The 6,142-nt window shown below is 33.9% G+C and overlaps 1 pseudogene; it reads right to left on the bottom strand.

The window, feature by feature from the left end:
• Positions 1–4,846: 4,846 nt before the first annotated feature.
• On the bottom strand, positions 4,847–4,999 carry LOC136327717 (U2 spliceosomal RNA; annotated as a pseudogene).
• Positions 5,000–6,142: the final 1,143 nt, after the last annotated feature.

Genomic DNA, 6,142 nt, shown 5'->3' with positions numbered 1-6,142 from the left:
TGTAATGAGTTTCTTATAGACTGCATATGGTTAGATTATGTATATTACCCTCTTTTTTTTTCTTTTTCTACTGTAACTCATCCTGTTAACCTCTCTCTCTCTCTCTCTCTCTTTTTATTCAGTGAGAGGAGAGGAGGCAGAGGCAGATTCTTGCATGCACTCAGAACTCAGACTGGGATCCACCCGGCAAGCCCACTATAGGGCGATGCTCTACCCATCTGGGGCTTTGCTCCGTTGCTCAGCAGCCAAGCTCTTAGTGCCTGATGGAGCCATCCTCAGCACCCTGGGCCAACTATGGAGCCATGGCTGCAGGAGTGGAGGAGAAGAGAGAGAAATAGAGAGACAGAGAAGTGAGAGGGGGAGGGGTGGAGACACTTCTCCTGTGTGCCCTGATTGGGAATCGAACTTGGGACATCCACACACCAGGCCAACACTCTACTACTGAGCCAACCAGCCAGGGCTCCTGTTAGCCTCTCTTTTAACTGATATCTTTAGAACATTAACTTTTAGTGGATTTACCAGTAAGTTATGATTTAAATATGCCATTTAATGTTTTAATTTATGTTTGTTCCTTCTGTTTTATTATTCCTCTGATTTTTTTCTCCTGTCTTCATATGGGATAGCTGAACCTTTCTTTAAAACTCCATTTTGATTTATCTATAGATTATGTGTGTGTGTGTTTTAGTATATCTTTCTGTAGTTGTTTTATTTTTCATGGTTGCTTCATGGGTTATAATATACATATGTAACTTTATTGCAGTCTCCTAATATCAACATTTTACCACCTCAAATAAAATAGCAAATTCCTTATCACATTGTTTATTTCCTTCTTGCTTTTATAATATAGTTGTCTTAAATACTACATTGGAAACTATATAAGACAATGTTATAATTTTACTTTTAAATATCAAAGGCAATTTTTTAAACTCAAGGGAAGAAGAATAGTATATTCCGTTTATCCATAGATTTACTCTTGGCAGTGATATTTTATTCTTAAAGCTTAGGGTTTTTGTTTGTTTGTTTTTTCTATTATTACTTGCTTTCTGTCTGAAGATTTTTTTCAGCCATTAAAAAAAAATCTCCCTTGCATTCTTCCTAATTGCATTGTCTTTCTGTAAATTGAATTTTATTGGGGTGACACTGGTTAACATAATTATACATATTTCATATGCCCAATTCTATAACACATCTTCATACACTGTATTGTGTGTTTACCCCTCCAAGTCAAGTTCTTTGCCATTTGCCCCTCATACCCCATACCATTACCACACTGTTGTCATGTCCATGAATTATTTTTTTCTTGTCTTATTTCGTTCTATCTCTCCACTTCTCTCAACCAACACCCACCTCCTGACAGCTGTCAGCCTGCTCTCAATCCATGAGTCTGTCTCTATTTTGATTGTTAGTTCATTTTGTTCATTAGATTCTACCTATGAGTGAAATCATGTGGTGCCTGTCTTTTTCTGACTGGCTTTTTCACTTAGCATAATGCTCTCCAGGTCCCTCCATGTTGTTGTAAAAGGTCTGCTGACACTAAATACCACTTTCTTTCTTTCAATTGAGAATGCCTTTTCTTTACCCTCATTCTTGAAGAGTATTTTCACCGGGTATTGAACTCAGTGGTGACAGTTCTTTTCCTTCAGGACTTGAAAAATGTTGTGTTACTTCCCTTTTGGATTCCATGATTTCTGATTTAAAAAATCTGTTGTCATTCAAATTCTTTTTCTTATATAAGTATTACATAATTTATTCCTGTTTGCCTTAAGATTATTTTTCTTGCTTTTAGATTTTAAGTGTTTGATTATAAGGTACAGGCAAAAATAGCCTTACAGTTGTTCACATGGAAAATAATACAATAATTAAGTTACAATACGAGAATAAACTGTGTTCTGAGTACTCACAACTGTAAATGTACTTCTGCCTCACCCTGTATAATGTGACTTGACATGGAGTTTTGTGGTTTATTTTGTTTGGCATTCATCCAGCCTCTTGAGTCCACAAGTTTGTGTCTTTGCCAAATTTGAGAAGTTTTGGCCATATTTCTTTGAGTATTTCTTCAAACCCTTCTCTTTCTCCTTTCTTTTTGGGACTTTAATGACAGAGATGTTAAATTATTTCTTGTGATCCATAGATGACCTCCTCCCCATCTAAAAAATTCAAATATTTGGATAATTTACAAGTGAGCACAAGGAAGAGATAATCTTTGTTTCAAAAAACATATGAAGACAGATATTTGCTCCAGTCAAATTATGAGAGAAATGTAATCTTAGTTCCAAAATACGGGGAAATGTATCAACATGAAATTATAGGATTACTTTATTTATGAACATAGGTACAGAGATTGTAAATAAACGTTAAGCCTACTAAAATAATGTATTAAAAATATTGCATAAATATTGTGTAGGATTTTTACCTCAAATTAAAGGAACAAAAATTATATGATTATTTCATTAGATGAAGCCATATAATCAAGTTCAAAATCTATTTGTAATTAGAAACTATTCAATAATAATGAGTTAAAGGGAAAATCCTTAACATGATAAATGATTTAAATATATAAATCAAACTTCACAGTAAAATGGAAAACTTCAGATGCATAAGAATAAAAAAGGGTGCTTATAATCATTGTTATCGTTCAACAAAGAATTGAAGGCCCTGGTCAGTATAAGTAATGAAAAAAGAAAAAGAAAAAGAAACAGATATAAAGTTAGGGAGAAAAAATATAAAACTGTAATTATTCATAGATATATTCTATACAGACAATATTACAAAATCAGATTATTAGTACTGGTAAGAGAGTTCAATAAAAATAATGTTATTTTACATAAATATTAAAAAAATAAAAAAGAGAAAATAACAGACCATTTAAAACTTCATAAAGACCTATAGAATATCTAAAAATTAGTGGAACCCTAGGGCTTTATGTAGAAAATTTGAAGATTCAAAAGGATATAAGAGAAGAGTTGCACTATATATAGATAGAATCTGTGGAGTTTATTAATATTTCTTTCTCAAATTTATTTTATATTCAATTAAATTAGAATTAATTCAAATTTTAATAAGATGTTTTTGAAAAAAATAAAGCAAAAGTTAATATTTAAAATTAGGTTTCATGAATAAATGAGCTTAGAGCTAAGTATTTTTTCATAAAACATGAGCAGAGAGATGTGACTACTATATGACCTATAAAATATGAAGATTTACTAAAAGGCATAGGAATTGAAAACAAAAAGTTGTACTGGTACAGGAAGAGACTCAGCAGATATGCTGTTTAAATATAGAGCACGTATATATGACAACTTGGTACAAATGGTGGTGGCAGCAAGACCAGTAGAGGAAGGATTGATTATAAAAGGTATGGTACATCTAAAACTAGCACTTAAAGAAGAAAAGTAAAGTTTCATTTTACCCCATTTTGTTTACAAAGGTGAATGGTAGGTGAATTAAAACCTAAATGTAAATGATAAAACCATAAAACTCACTAAAACAATATAGACTATTTTTGTGTCCTTAGAATGAGGAAGGACATTTTAAAGACGACCCCAAAAGCACAAAACGAGTGGTGGAACATTGGTAGATTTGACTAAAACTATTTTGGAGGACTGTTTGGCAGTGACTTATAAAGTTAAACATATAATTAGCATATGAGCCTGCAATTCCACTCCTAAGTATCTCTCCCCTAACTAATGAAATGAAACATTTGCCCACACACAGACTTACACAGGAATGTCCTCAGTGCTTTTTTTTTTAAATCCTCCAAATAAAAACAATTCAAATGTCCATCACTGGGAGAATGAATAAATATACACAAAAACATAGAAATAGCTCTAAAAATTTATTCTAGACTCTGGCCATGTAGCTCAGTTATTTAGAGTATCATTCCAATAGGTCAAGGTGTGGGTTCAATCACTGGTCAGGGCACACACAAGAATCAACTGGTGGATGTATAGAGAAATGGAACAATAAGTCGATGTTCCTCTCTCTCTCCCTTCCTCTCTCTCTTAAAAAAAATCAATAAATAAAGGCAAAGAAAATGTATTCTAAGTAAAACAAGCAATACAAAAAGGTACATATTTTATGAGTTCATGAATATGAATTTCTAGAACACACTACATCAATCTACAGTAACAGTGGATGAAAATCATACCTGATTCATTTTTGTATCTTCTGTAGCACCTGGCATGGAGACTTTTGCCTTCTAGAGAAAACTCAGTAAATATTTATCACTAATTCATTACTACTTATATATTTCTAATTAAAATAAATACATAATATATATCTTAAAAATGTACTGTAGTGGGTTTCAAGTAACTTAAAATTTTAACTTAGTTCTGTTACCCATTAGGTATACATATTTGGGCAATTTATTTCATCTCTCTGAGCCTCGGCTGTCTTGTCTGTAATTGGATGAGATGATACTTATGGAATAGGCTATTATTCGCTCTGACTTTATGTACACAAAAAGTTTTTTAAAATACCTAAAAAGTGTTTTATATATTTCGAGGTCACTCCTGGGTTATTGGAGTGAGGTAGTTCTAAACAGGACCACATGAGAGCGGTCAGCAGAAGCAGTCCTCGAGATAGGCCAAGGCTGGCTGGCTGGTTGTGCTTTAAAAGCCTAGATCTTTAAGGACAGGACCTCACATAAAGTGGAAAATAAGGTAGAAGGCAATTTTAGGAAATGGAAGAAATGGTTCTTTCTTTAGTGTGGTTAATATATGGCAGAGACCACTGACTAGTTGGCCTTCTTCAAGAATATCATGCAAATAGCATGCAGATAAGAGGGAATCACATACAGGTGATAAGGTGGTAAAAAACAACAAGTGTTGGCAAGGATGTGGAGAAATTGCAATTCTCTTACACTGATGGTAGGGCTGCCAAGGAAAATAGTATGGAAGGTCTTCAAAAAATTAAAAACAAAACTACCATTTGATCCAGCAATTCCACTTGTGGGCATATATCCTTACACTTGATCTTAGCCAAAAGGCTGAGAAGCGATGGGTATATATCCTTAAAAGGTGATATTTGCTTTCCCATGTTTAGTGCAGCAGTATTCATAATACCCACAATTCAGCAACACCATGATGTTCATCAACAGATGAATAGATGAAGAAAATATCTACACACACACACACACACACACACACACACACACACACACAATGCAATATTATTCAGTCTTATAGAAAAGAGGAACTCTGGTATTTGTGACAACATGAATGGACCTGGAGTGAAGGAAGCTGGTCACAGAAAGTACTGTATTTACTGTATACTATTTATATGAGGTACCTAAATAGTCAGACTCATAGAAGCGGAGCTCAGAACTGTGGTTCTTGCAAGTTAGGAGATGAGGGAAACGGGGAATTGTTGTTAAACTGGTAAACAGTTTCAGTCATGCAAAACAGATGAGTTCAATGTGCCTAAAGTCAGCCACACTGTAGTGTGCGTTTACAAATTTATTAAGAGGGTAGCTCTCATGTTAAGTGTTCTCACCACAGCAAGCAAATATACAAACAAACAAAAACCAAAAGGACACAAGGGAACTTTTGGAGAGGACAAACATGGTCATGATTTCATGGGTTACATGCACATGACCAAACTCATTACACTGTAGAAATTAAATATGTGCAGTATTTTGTATATTGATTATATCTTAATAAAATAGTAAGTAAAATAAAAAGTAAGTGATTTGTACCCTCTGAACCCTCAGGAATACAAATATCTTAATCCAAAAAAAAACAAAATTGGGTCTGGCTGGATCCCTCTGCGTTACATTCAACTTTAAGAACAAACGAGAAGGGTCCAAAAGCAGGAAATAGTCAGAGAGAGGAAATATTTGGCTCTGTCAAATAGTCTCAAAGTTATTAAATGTCAAATATTCATTTGTATGTTATGGACTATTGGATTTAAAAGGTTTATGTGTTTTAAAAACACTTGTTAGTGATGGATTCTAATTTTCAGATTCCTAGAACAGAGATTGGGCTCACATTTTTTTCCTCACCTGACAAAACAACAGCAGGGAAGTTTGGTTTTGTTTTTGTTTTCATTCCCTTATGAGCATGTGGTGATATAAATTCTAGACTCGGGACAGAGGGATCTAACCTTCCGTCCTCACTCGACCACTGGGAAGGCCGGACTTGAG

This window comes from Saccopteryx bilineata, chromosome 2 (genome assembly GCF_036850765.1).
Source record: "Saccopteryx bilineata isolate mSacBil1 chromosome 2, mSacBil1_pri_phased_curated, whole genome shotgun sequence".
In the NCBI taxonomy this organism is placed as follows: domain Eukaryota; kingdom Metazoa; phylum Chordata; class Mammalia; order Chiroptera; family Emballonuridae; genus Saccopteryx; species Saccopteryx bilineata.
The sequence above is the reverse complement of the archived record's forward strand: the minus strand, read 5'-3'. Positions and strand labels throughout refer to the sequence as shown.